Source organism: Phyllobates terribilis, unplaced genomic scaffold (assembly GCF_046119375.1).
Source record: "Phyllobates terribilis strain yellow unplaced genomic scaffold, ASM4611937v1 Scaffold_499__1_contigs__length_1316695, whole genome shotgun sequence".
Lineage (NCBI taxonomy): Eukaryota > Metazoa > Chordata > Amphibia > Anura > Dendrobatidae > Phyllobates > Phyllobates terribilis.
In genome coordinates, this window is record NW_027363259.1 from 779,765 (window position 1) to 791,802 (window position 12,038).

General features: G+C 44.8%; 10 non-coding genes across 10 annotated transcripts; all 10 read left to right on the forward strand.

Moving 5' to 3' along the window:
- Nucleotides 1-31: 31 nt before the first annotated feature.
- LOC141230312 (U2 spliceosomal RNA) lies at nucleotides 32-229 on the forward strand. Its single transcript, XR_012296861.1, has one exon. It is a non-coding gene; the product is annotated as a U2 spliceosomal RNA (small nuclear RNA).
- A 1,115-nt stretch (nucleotides 230-1,344) lies between these two features.
- On the forward strand, nucleotides 1,345-1,535 carry LOC141230714 (U2 spliceosomal RNA). The gene has a single exon (XR_012297166.1). It is a non-coding gene; the product is annotated as a U2 spliceosomal RNA (small nuclear RNA).
- A 1,115-nt stretch (nucleotides 1,536-2,650) lies between these two features.
- On the forward strand, nucleotides 2,651-2,841 carry LOC141230715 (U2 spliceosomal RNA). The gene has a single exon (XR_012297167.1). It is a non-coding gene; the product is annotated as a U2 spliceosomal RNA (small nuclear RNA).
- A 1,115-nt stretch (nucleotides 2,842-3,956) lies between these two features.
- On the forward strand, nucleotides 3,957-4,147 carry LOC141230716 (U2 spliceosomal RNA). Its single transcript, XR_012297168.1, has one exon. It is a non-coding gene; the product is annotated as a U2 spliceosomal RNA (small nuclear RNA).
- A 1,115-nt stretch (nucleotides 4,148-5,262) lies between these two features.
- LOC141230243 (U2 spliceosomal RNA) lies at nucleotides 5,263-5,453 on the forward strand. Its single transcript, XR_012296796.1, has one exon. It is a non-coding gene; the product is annotated as a U2 spliceosomal RNA (small nuclear RNA).
- A 1,115-nt stretch (nucleotides 5,454-6,568) lies between these two features.
- On the forward strand, nucleotides 6,569-6,759 carry LOC141230717 (U2 spliceosomal RNA). The gene has a single exon (XR_012297169.1). It is a non-coding gene; the product is annotated as a U2 spliceosomal RNA (small nuclear RNA).
- Nucleotides 6,760-7,874: 1,115 nt separating this feature from the next.
- Nucleotides 7,875-8,065, forward strand: LOC141230720 (U2 spliceosomal RNA). Its single transcript, XR_012297171.1, has one exon. It is a non-coding gene; the product is annotated as a U2 spliceosomal RNA (small nuclear RNA).
- A 1,115-nt stretch (nucleotides 8,066-9,180) lies between these two features.
- LOC141230721 (U2 spliceosomal RNA) lies at nucleotides 9,181-9,371 on the forward strand. Its single transcript, XR_012297172.1, has one exon. It is a non-coding gene; the product is annotated as a U2 spliceosomal RNA (small nuclear RNA).
- Nucleotides 9,372-10,486: 1,115 nt separating this feature from the next.
- On the forward strand, nucleotides 10,487-10,677 carry LOC141230722 (U2 spliceosomal RNA). Its single transcript, XR_012297173.1, has one exon. It is a non-coding gene; the product is annotated as a U2 spliceosomal RNA (small nuclear RNA).
- A 1,115-nt stretch (nucleotides 10,678-11,792) lies between these two features.
- On the forward strand, nucleotides 11,793-11,983 carry LOC141230723 (U2 spliceosomal RNA). The gene has a single exon (XR_012297174.1). It is a non-coding gene; the product is annotated as a U2 spliceosomal RNA (small nuclear RNA).
- Nucleotides 11,984-12,038: the final 55 nt, after the last annotated feature.

Sequence of the window (12,038 nt, forward strand, 5' to 3'; positions counted from 1 at the left end):
TGGGCTGCGGCACTGTACACTGTCTGTTAACTTATTTTTTGTGCTAATAAAAGATATATTCAATCAAAAAAAAAAATCTGTTCTTATCAGTTTAATATCTGATACGTCCCCTATCTGGGGACCATATATTAAATGGATTTTTAGAACAGGGAGATGGAAAAAGAGCTTGCTCTGTCCACTCCACGCATTGACCTGGTATTGCAGTATCTCCAGGACCGGTGCACCCCTTCTTTAATGCAGTTTCTAAAATCAGAAAGAATTGAATTCAATGTTTTTTGTTCATTTTGCTTGTTTGTCGGATTTGGGGATGGACTCTTTGGCTTTGCTTTTCTTCTCCTCATTGGATTTTTCATGTTCAAAGTTGCAGAAGCCAGATTACAAGCTCATTTTGGTTCAACTTCAGCAACTGTGCATTGCATTGCCATGTAATGTGATGCAATGCTATCTTTCTAGCTCTCCCTTTTTACTTCCTTTTGGATAAACAGACATATTAGGCAAGCATTTTGGAGCTTTCACCTAAATAACTACAGGTGGTGAGATAAGCTGCACAATATAATTGACCTTTCAGTATATTGTTGCACACACACCATCTATTTAGCAAATGCCCTTGTTATCAACAGCAGCCTTTTAAACTCACCTGAGCTAACAGGTATGTGCGCTGGTTACTCTGCTGCGCTTAAAATTTCTTTTTTGGTTTGCTACAATGCCTTTTCTGAAACGTTGTCTCCTTCTGCTGGAACACTGACTTCTTTCATTTAATGCCTGCAGACTATAAAAGAGAACCCAACCCAAAAAGTTTGGTTGATTAGTCTGTGGCATTCTGTTAAACTGTTGCTTATGGCGGTCTCTGTGAGCTTCTCAGCGACATTCAGCCAGCCAGGTACCCTGCCTGCAGTAGATGGAATGTGGCAATGGAACGCTGGCTGCGCGTGTCATAATAGGCTCTGAGCCTTTATATACCTGTGCACAGCAGCAGCCACCTTCAGTCTGCTGCTGGACAGCCAGCAGCAGCAGCAGCAGGAGAGGTATGTAATCAGGAGCCCTCCTGCTAAGGGTAGACAGCTGCTCGTTCCACCCCACCCCCCGCCTTAATTGGTTCTCCTCCCTTCCAACGGTGTTGAGGCGGGTGGGAACAGCAGGGGGTGAAGGTGCTGTGTTTAAAGAGGTGGAGTTATGCAGATCTAAAACGCGTGGATTGCAGCAGCAGCAAGCCGAAAAGTGCAGGCATGTAAGGGATCTAGAGGTTGACAACATGTCTTCTTAACGGGAGTCCAGGAGCTCATCTCCACAAATGGACTTTTCAGGATACTTGGGTGGCTCCGTAGTTTGAAACCAATTCTGGTTATCGCTTCTCGGCCTTTTGGCTAAGATCAAGTGTAGTATCTGTTCTTATCAGTTTAATATCTGATACGTCCCCTATCTGGGGACCATATATTAAATGGATTTTTAGAACAGGGAGATGGAAAAAGAGCTTGCTCTGTCCACTCCACGCATTGACCTGGTATTGCAGTATCTCCAGGACCGGTGCACCCCTTCTTTAATGCAGTTTCTAAAATCAGAAAGAATTGAATTCAATGTTTTTTGTTCATTTTGCTTGTTTGTCGGATTTGGGGATGGACTCTTTGGCTTTGCTTTTCTTCTCCTCATTGGATTTTTCATGTTCAAAGTTGCAGAAGCCAGATTACAAGCTCATTTTGGTTCAACTTCAGCAACTGTGCATTGCATTGCCATGTAATGTGATGCAATGCTATCTTTCTAGCTCTCCCTTTTTACTTCCTTTTGGATAAACAGACATATTAGGCAAGCATTTTGGAGCTTTCACCTAAAAACCTACAGGTGGTGAGATAAGCTGCACAATATAATTGACCTTTCAGTATATTGTTGCACACACACCATCTATTTAGCAAATGCCCTTGTTATCAACAGCAGCCTTTTAAACTCACCTGAGCTAACAGGTATGTGCGCTGGTTACTCTGCTGCGCTTAAAATTTCTTTTTTGGTTTGCTACAATGCCTTTTCTGAAACGTTGTCTCCTTCTGCTGGAACACTGACTTCTTTCATTTAATGCCTGCAGACTATAAAAGAGAACCCAACCCAAAAAGTTTGGTTGATTAGTCTGTGGCATTCTGTTAAACTGTTGCTTATGGCGGTCTCTGTGAGCTTCTCAGCGACATTCAGCCAGCCAGGTATCCTGCCTGCAGTAGATGGAATGTGGCAATGGAACGCTGGCTGCGCGTGTCATAATAGGCTCTGAGCCTTTATATACCTGTGCACAGCAGCAGCCACCTTCAGTCTGCTGCTGGACAGCCAGCAGCAGCAGCAGCAGGAGAGGTATGTAATCAGGAGCCCTCCTGCTAAGGGTAGACAGCTGCTCGTTCCACCCCACCCCCCGCCTTAATTGGTTCTCCTCCCTTCCAACGGTGTTGAGGCGGGTGGGAACAGCAGGGGGTGAAGGTGCTGTGTTTAAAGAGGTGGAGTTATGCAGATCTAAAACGCGTGGATTGCAGCAGCAGCAAGCCGAAAAGTGCAGGCATGTAAGGGATCTAGAGGTTGACAACATGTCTTCTTAACGGGAGTCCAGGAGCTCATCTCCACAAATGGACTTTTCAGGATCCTTGGGTGGCTCCGTAGTTTGAAACCAATTCTGGTTATCGCTTCTCGGCCTTTTGGCTAAGATCAAGTGTAGTATCTGTTCTTATCAGTTTAATATCTGATACGTCCCCTATCTGGGGACCATATATTAAATGGATTTTTAGAACAGGGAGATGGAAAAAGAGCTTGCTCTGTCCACTCCACGCATTGACCTGGTATTGCAGTATCTCCAGGACCGGTGCACCCCTTCTTTAATGCAGTTTCTAAAATCAGAAAGAATTGAATTCAATGTTTTTTGTTCATTTTGCTTGTTTGTCGGATTTGGGGATGGACTCTTTGGCTTTGCTTTTCTTCTCCTCATTGGATTTTTCATGTTCAAAGTTGCAGAAGCCAGATTACAAGCTCATTTTGGTTCAACTTCAGCAACTGTGCATTGCATTGCCATGTAATGTGATGCAATGCTATCTTTCTAGCTCTCCCTTTTTACTTCCTTTTGGATAAACAGACATATTAGGCAAGCATTTTGGAGCTTTCACCTAAATAACTACAGGTGGTGAGATAAGCTGCACAATATAATTGACCTTTCAGTATATTGTTGCACACACACCATCTATTTAGCAAATGCCCTTGTTATCAACAGCAGCCTTTTAAACTCACCTGAGCTAACAGGTATGTGCGCTGGTTACTCTGCTGCGCTTAAAATTTCTTTTTTGGTTTGCTACAATGCCTTTTCTGAAACGTTGTCTCCTTCTGCTGGAACACTGACTTCTTTCATTTAATGCCTGCAGACTATAAAAGAGAACCCAACCCAAAAAGTTTGGTTGATTAGTCTGTGGCATTCTGTTAAACTGTTGCTTATGGCGGTCTCTGTGAGCTTCTCAGCGACATTCAGCCAGCCAGGTACCCTGCCTGCAGTAGATGGAATGTGGCAATGGAACGCTGGCTGCGCGTGTCATAATAGGCTCTGAGCCTTTATATACCTGTGCACAGCAGCAGCCACCTTCAGTCTGCTGCTGGACAGCCAGCAGCAGCAGCAGCAGGAGAGGTATGTAATCAGGAGCCCTCCTGCTAAGGGTAGACAGCTGCTCGTTCCACCCCACCCCCCGCCTTAATTGGTTCTCCTCCCTTCCAACGGTGTTGAGGCGGGTGGGAACAGCAGGGGGTGAAGGTGCTGTGTTTAAAGAGGTGGAGTTATGCAGATCTAAAACGCGTGGATTGCAGCAGCAGCAAGCCGAAAAGTGCAGGCATGTAAGGGATCTAGAGGTTGACAACATGTCTTCTTAACGGGAGTCCAGGAGCTCATCTCCACAAATGGACTTTTCAGGATCCTTGGGTGGCTCCGTAGTTTGAAACCAATTCTGGTTATCGCTTCTCGGCCTTTTGGCTAAGATCAAGTGTAGTATCTGTTCTTATCAGTTTAATATCTGATACGTCCCCTATCTGGGGACCATATATTAAATGGATTTTTAGAACAGGGAGATGGAAAAAGAGCTTGCTCTGTCCACTCCACGCATTGACCTGGTATTGCAGTATCTCCAGGACCGGTGCACCCCTTCTTTAATGCAGTTTCTAAAATCAGAAAGAATTGAATTCAATGTTTTTTGTTCATTTTGCTTGTTTGTCGGATTTTGGGATGGACTCTTTGGCTTTGCTTTTCTTCTCCTCATTGGATTTTTCATGTTCAAAGTTGCAGAAGCCAGATTACAAGCTCATTTTGGTTCAACTTCAGCAACTGTGCATTGCATTGCCATGTAATGTGATGCAATGCTATCTTTCTAGCTCTCCCTTTTTACTTCCTTTTGGATAAACAGACATATTAGGCAAGCATTTTGGAGCTTTCACCTAAATAACTACAGGTGGTGAGATAAGCTGCACAATATAATTGACCTTTCAGTATATTGTTGCACACACACCATCTATTTAGCAAATGCCCTTGTTATCAACAGCAGCCTTTTAAACTCACCTGAGCTAACAGGTATGTGCGCTGGTTACTCTGCTGCGCTTAAAATTTCTTTTTTGGTTTGCTACAATGCCTTTTCTGAAACGTTGTCTCCTTCTGCTGGAACACTGACTTCTTTCATTTAATGCCTGCAGACTATAAAAGAGAACCCAACCCAAAAAGTTTGGTTGATTAGTCTGTGACATTCTGTTAAACTGTTGCTTATGGCGGTCTCTGTGAGCTTCTCAGCGACATTCAGCCAGCCAGGTATCCTGCCTGCAGTAGATGGAATGTGGCAATGGAACGCTGGCTGCGCGTGTCATAATAGGCTCTGAGCCTTTATATACCTGTGCACAGCAGCAGCCACCTTCAGTCTGCTGCTGGACAGCCAGCAGCAGCAGCAGCAGGAGAGGTATGTAATCAGGAGCCCTCCTGCTAAGGGTAGACAGCTGCTCGTTCCACCCCACCCCCCGCCTTAATTGGTTCTCCTCCCTTCCAACGGTGTTGAGGCGGGTGGGAACAGCAGGGGGTGAAGGTGCTGTGTTTAAAGAGGTGGAGTTATGCAGATCTAAAACGCGTGGATTGCAGCAGCAGCAAGCCGAAAAGTGCAGGCATGTAAGGGATCTAGAGGTTGACAACATGTCTTCTTAACGGGAGTCCAGGAGCTCATCTCCACAAATGGACTTTTCAGGATCCTTGGGTGGCTCCGTAGTTTGAAACCAATTCTGGTTATCGCTTCTCGGCCTTTTGGCTAAGATCAAGTGTAGTATCTGTTCTTATCAGTTTAATATCTGATACGTCCCCTATCTGGGGACCATATATTAAATGGATTTTTAGAACAGGGAGATGGAAAAAGAGATTGCTCTGTCCACTCCACGCATTGACCTGGTATTGCAGTATCTCCAGGACCGGTGCACCCCTTCTTTAATGCAGTTTCTAAAATCAGAAAGAATTGAATTCAATGTTTTTTGTTCATTTTGCTTGTTTGTCGGATTTGGGGATGGACTCTTTGGCTTTGCTTTTCTTCTCCTCATTGGATTTTTCATGTTCAAAGTTGCAGAAGCCAGATTACAAGCTCATTTTGGTTCAACTTCAGCAACTGTGCATTGCATTGTCATGTAATGTGATGCAATGCTATCTTTCTAGCTCTCCCTTTTTACTTCCTTTTGGATAAACAGACATATTAGGCAAGCATTTTGGAGCTTTCACCTAAATAACTACAGGTGGTGAGATAAGCTGCACAATATAATTGACCTTTCAGTATATTGTTGCACACACACCATCTATTTAGCAAATGCCCTTGTTATCAACAGCAGCCTTTTAAACTCACCTGAGCTAACAGGTATGTGCGCTGGTTACTCTGCTGCGCTTAAAATTTCTTTTTTGGTTTGCTACAATGCCTTTTCTGAAACGTTGTCTCCTTCTGCTGGAACACTGACTTCTTTCATTTAATGCCTGCAGACTATAAAAGAGAACCCAACCCAAAAAGTTTGGTTGATTAGTCTGTGGCATTCTGTTAAACTGTTGCTTATGGCGGTCTCTGTGAGCTTCTCAGCGACTTTCAGCCAGCCAGGTATCCTGCCTGCAGTAGATGGAATGTGGCAATGGAACGCTGGCTGCGCGTGTCATAATAGGCTCTGAGCCTTTATATACCTGTGCACAGCAGCAGCCACCTTCAGTCTGCTGCTGGACAGCCAGCAGCAGCAGCAGCAGGAGAGGTATGTAATCAGGAGCCCTCCTGCTAAGGGTAGACAGCTGCTCGTTCCACCCCACCCCCCGCCTTAATTGGTTCTCCTCCCTTCCAACGGTGTTGAGGCGGGTGGGAACAGCAGGGGGTGAAGGTGCTGTGTTTAAAGAGGTGGAGTTATGCAGATCTAAAACGCGTGGATTGCAGCAGCAGCAAGCCGAAAAGTGCAGGCATGTAAGGGATCTAGAGGTTGACAACATGTCTTCTTAACGGGAGTCCAGGAGCTCATCTCCACAAATGGACTTTTCAGGATCCTTGGGTGGCTCCGTAGTTTGAAACCAATTCTGGTTATCGCTTCTCGGCCTTTTGGCTAAGATCAAGTGTAGTATCTGTTCTTATCAGTTTAATATCTGATACGTCCCCTATCTGGGGACCATATATTAAATGGATTTTTAGAACAGGGAGATGGAAAAAGAGCTTGCTCTGTCCACTCCACGCATTGACCTGGTATTGCAGTATCTCCAGGACCGGTGCACCCCTTCTTTAATGCAGTTTCTAAAATCAGAAAGAATTGAATTCAATGTTTTTTGTTCATTTTGCTTGTTTGTCGGATTTGGGGATGGACTCTTTGGCTTTGCTTTTCTTCTCCTCATTGGATTTTTCATGTTCAAAGTTGCAGAAGCCAGATTACAAGCTCATTTTGGTTCAACTTCAGCAACTGTGCATTGCATTGCCATGTAATGTGATGCAATGCTATCTTTCTAGCTCTCCCTTTTTACTTCCTTTTGGATAAACAGACATATTAGGCAAGCATTTTGGAGCTTTCACCTAAATAACTACAGGTGGTGAGATAAGCTGCACAATATAATTGACCTTTCAGTATATTGTTGCACACACACCATCTATTTAGCAAATGCCCTTGTTATCAACAGCAGCCTTTTAAACTCACCTGAGCTAACAGGTATGTGCGCTGGTTACTCTGCTGCGCTTAAAATTTCTTTTTTGGTTTGCTACAATGCCTTTTCTGAAACGTTGTCTCCTTCTGCTGGAACACTGACTTCTTTCATTTAATGCCTGCAGACTATAAAAGAGAACCCAACCCAAAAAGTTTGGTTGATTAGTCTGTGGCATTCTGTTAAACTGTTGCTTATGGCGGTCTCTGTGAGCTTCTCAGCGACATTCAGCCAGCCAGGTATCCTGCCTGCAGTAGATGGAATGTGGCAATGGAACGCTGGCTGCGCGTGTCATAATAGGCTCTGAGCCTTTATAAACCTGTGCACAGCAGCAGCCACCTTCAGTCTGCTGCTGGACAGCCAGCAGCAGCAGCAGCAGGAGAGGTATGTAATCAGGAGCCCTCCTGCTAAGGGTAGACAGCTGCTCGTTCCACCCCACCCCCCGCCTTAATTGGTTCTCCTCCCTTCCAACGGTGTTGAGGCGGGTGGGAACAGCAGGGGGTGAAGGTGCTGTGTTTAAAGAGGTGGAGTTATGCAGATCTAAAACGCGTGGATTGCAGCAGCAGCAAGCCGAAAAGTGCAGGCATGTAAGGGATCTAGAGGTTGACAACATGTCTTCTTAACGGGAGTCCAGGAGCTCATCTCCACAAATGGACTTTTCAGGATCCTTGGGTGGCTCCGTAGTTTGAAACCAATTCTGGTTATCGCTTCTCGGCCTTTTGGCTAAGATCAAGTGTAGTATCTGTTCTTATCAGTTTAATATCTGATACGTCCCCTATCTGGGGACCATATATTAAATGGATTTTTAGAACAGGGAGATGGAAAAAGAGCTTGCTCTGTCCACTCCACGCATTGACCTGGTATTGCAGTATCTCCAGGACCGGTGCACCCCTTCTTTAATGCAGTTTCTAAAATCAGAAAGAATTGAATTCAATGTTTTTTGTTCATTTTGCTTGTTTGTCGGATTTGGGGATGGACTCTTTGGCTTTGCTTTTCTTCTCCTCATTGGATTTTTCATGTTCAAAGTTGCAGAAGCCAGATTACAAGCTCATTTTGGTTCAACTTCAGCAACTGTGCATTGCATTGCCATGTAATGTGATGCAATGCTATCTTTCTAGCTCTCCCTTTTTACTTCCTTTTGGATAAACAGACATATTAGGCAAGCATTTTGGAGCTTTCACCTAAATAACTACAGGTGGTGAGATAAGCTGCACAATATAATTGACCTTTCAGTATATTGTTGCACACACACCATCTATTTAGCAAATGCCCTTGTTATCAACAGCAGCCTTTTAAACTCACCTGAGCTAACAGGTATGTGCGCTGGTTACTCTGCTGCGCTTAAAATTTCTTTTTTGGTTTGCTACAATGCCTTTTCTGAAACGTTGTCTCCTTCTGCTGGAACACTGACTTCTTTCATTTAATGCCTGCAGACTATAAAAGAGAACCCAACCCAAAAAGTTTGGTTGATTAGTCTGTGGCATTCTGTTAAACTGTTGCTTATGGCGGTCTCTGTGAGCTTCTCAGCGACATTCAGCCAGCCAGGTATCCTGCCTGCAGTAGATGGAATGTGGCAATGGAACGCTGGCTGCGCGTGTCATAATAGGCTCTGAGCCTTTATATACCTGTGCACAGCAGCAGCCACCTTCAGTCTGCTGCTGGACAACCAGCAGCAGCAGCAGCAGGAGAGGTATGTAATCAGGAGCCCTCCTGCTAAGGGTAGACAGCTGCTCGTTCCACCCCACCCCCCGCCTTAATTGGTTCTCCTCCCTTCCAACGGTGTTGAGGCGGGTGGGAACAGCAGGGGGTGAAGGTGCTGTGTTTAAAGAGGTGGAGTTATGCAGATCTAAAACGCGTGGATTGCAGCAGCAGCAAGCCGAAAAGTGCAGGCATGTAAGGGATCTAGAGGTTGACAACATGTCTTCTTAACGGGAGTCCAGGAGCTCATCTCCACAAATGGACTTTTCAGGATCCTTGGGTGGCTCCGTAGTTTGAAACCAATTCTGGTTATCGCTTCTCGGCCTTTTGGCTAAGATCAAGTGTAGTATCTGTTCTTATCAGTTTAATATCTGATACGTCCCCTATCTGGGGACCATATATTAAATGGATTTTTAGAACAGGGAGATGGAAAAAGAGCTTGCTCTGTCCACTCCACGCATTGACCTGGTATTGCAGTATCTCCAGGACCGGTGCACCCCTTCTTTAATGCAGTTTCTAAAATCAGAAAGAATTGAATTCAATGTTTTTTGTTCATTTTGCTTGTTTGTCGGATTTGGGGATGGACTCTTTGGCTTTGCTTTTCTTCTCCTCATTGGATTTTTCATGTTCAAAGTTGCAGAAGCCAGATTACAAGCTCATTTTGGTTCAACTTCAGCAACTGTGCATTGCATTGCCATGTAATGTGATGCAATGCTATCTTTCTAGCTCTCCCTTTTTACTTCCTTTTGGATAAACAGACATATTAGGCAAGCATTTTGGAGCTTTCACCTAAATAACTACAGGTGGTGAGATAAGCTGCACAATATAATTGACCTTTCAGTATATTGTTGCACACACACCATCTATTTAGCAAATGCCCTTGTTATCAACAGCAGCCTTTTAAACTCACCTGAGCTAACAGGTATGTGCGCTGGTTACTCTGCTGCGCTTAAAATTTCTTTTTTGGTTTGCTACAATGCCTTTTCTGAAACGTTGTCTCCTTCTGCTGGAACACTGACTTCTTTCATTTAATGCCTGCAGACTATAAAAGAGAACCCAACCCAAAAAGTTTGGTTGATTAGTCTGTGGCATTCTGTTAAACTGTTGCTTATGGCGGTCTCTGTGAGCTTCTCAGCGACATTCAGCCAGCCAGGTATCCTGCCTGCAGTAGATGGAATGTGGCAATGGAACGCTGGCTGCGCGTGTCATAATAGGCTCTGAGCCTTTATATACCTGTGCACAGCAGCAGCCACCTTCAGTCTGCTGCTGGACAGCCAGCAGCAGCAGCAGCAGGAGAGGTATGTAATCAGGAGCCCTCCTGCTAAGGGTAGACAGCTGCTCGTTCCACCCCACCCCCCGCCTTAATTGGTTCTCCTCCCTTCCAACGGTGTTGAGGCGGGTGGGAACAGCAGGGGGTGAAGGTGCTGTGTTTAAAGAGGTGGAGTTATGCAGATCTAAAACGCGTGGATTGCAGCAGCAGCAAGCCGAAAAGTGCAGGCATGTAAGGGATCTAGAGGTTGACAACATGTCTTCTTAACGGGAGTCCAGGAGCTCATCTCCACAAATGGACTTTTCAGGATCCTTGGGTGGCTCCGTAGTTTGAAACCAATTCTGGTTATCGCTTCTCGGCCTTTTGGCTAAGATCAAGTGTAGTATCTGTTCTTATCAGTTTAATATCTGATACGTCCCCTATCTGGGGACCATATATTAAATGGATTTTTAGAACAGGGAGATGGAAAAAGAGCTTGCTCTGTCCACTCCACGCATTGACCTGGTATTGCAGTATCTCCAGGACCGGTGCACCCCTTCTTTAATGCAGTTTCTAAAATCAGAAAGAATTGAATTCAATGTTTTTTGTTCATTTTGCTTGTTTGTCGGATTTTGGGATGGACTCTTTGGCTTTGCTTTTCTTCTCCTCATTGGATTTTTCATGTTCAAAGTTGCAGAAGCCAGATTACAAGCTCATTTTGGTTCAACTTCAGCAACTGTGCATTGCATTGCCATGTAATGTGATGCAATGCTATCTTTCTAGCTCTCCCTTTTTACTTCCTTTTGGATAAACAGACATATTAGGCAAGCATTTTGGAGCTTTCACCTAAATAACTACAGGTGGTGAGATAAGCTGCACAATATAATTGACCTTTCAGTATATTGTTGCACACACACCATCTATTTAGCAAATGCCCTTGTTATCAACAGCAGCCTTTTAAACTCACCTGAGCTAACAGGTATGTGCGCTGGTTACTCTGCTGCGCTTAAAATTTCTTTTTTGGTTTGCTACAATGCCTTTTCTGAAACGTTGTCTCCTTCTGCTGGAACACTGACTTCTTTCATTTAATGCCTGCAGACTATAAAAGAGAACCCAACCCAAAAAGTTTGGTTGATTAGTCTGTGGCATTCTGTTAAACTGTTGCTTATGGCGGTCTCTGTGAGCTTCTCAGCGACATTCAGCCAGCCAGGTATCCTGCCTGCAGTAGATGGAATGTGGCAATGGAACGCTGGCTGCGCGTGTCATAATAGGCTCTGAGCCTTTATATACCTGTGCACAGCAGCAGCCACCTTCAGTCTGCTGCTGGACAGCCAGCAGCAGCAGCAGCAGGAGAGGTATGTAATCAGGAACCCTCCTGCTAAGGGTAGACAGCTGCTCGTTCCACCCCACCCCCCGCCTTAATTGGTTCTCCTCCCTTCCAACGGTGTTGAGGCGGGTGGGAACAGCAGGGGGTGAAGGTGCTGTGTTTAAAGAGGTGGAGTTATGCAGATCTAAAACGCGTGGATTGCAGCAGCAGCAAGCCGAAAAGTGCAGGCATGTAAGGGATCTAGAGGTTGACAACATGTCTTCTTAACGGGAGTCCAGGAGCTCATCTCCACAAATAGACTTTTCAGGATCCTTGGGTGGCTCCGTAGTTTGAAACCAATTCTGGTTATCGCTTCTCGGCCTTTTGGCTAAGATCAAGTGTAGTATCTGTTCTTATCAGTTTAATATCTGATACGTCCCCTATCTGGGGACCATATATTAAATGGATTTTTAGAACAGGGAGATGGAAAAAGAGCTTGCTCTGTCCACTCCACGCATTGACCTGGTATTGCAGTATCTCCAGGACCGGTGCACCCCTTCTTTAATGCAGTTTCTAAAATCAGAAAGAATTGAATTCAATGTTTTTTGTTCATT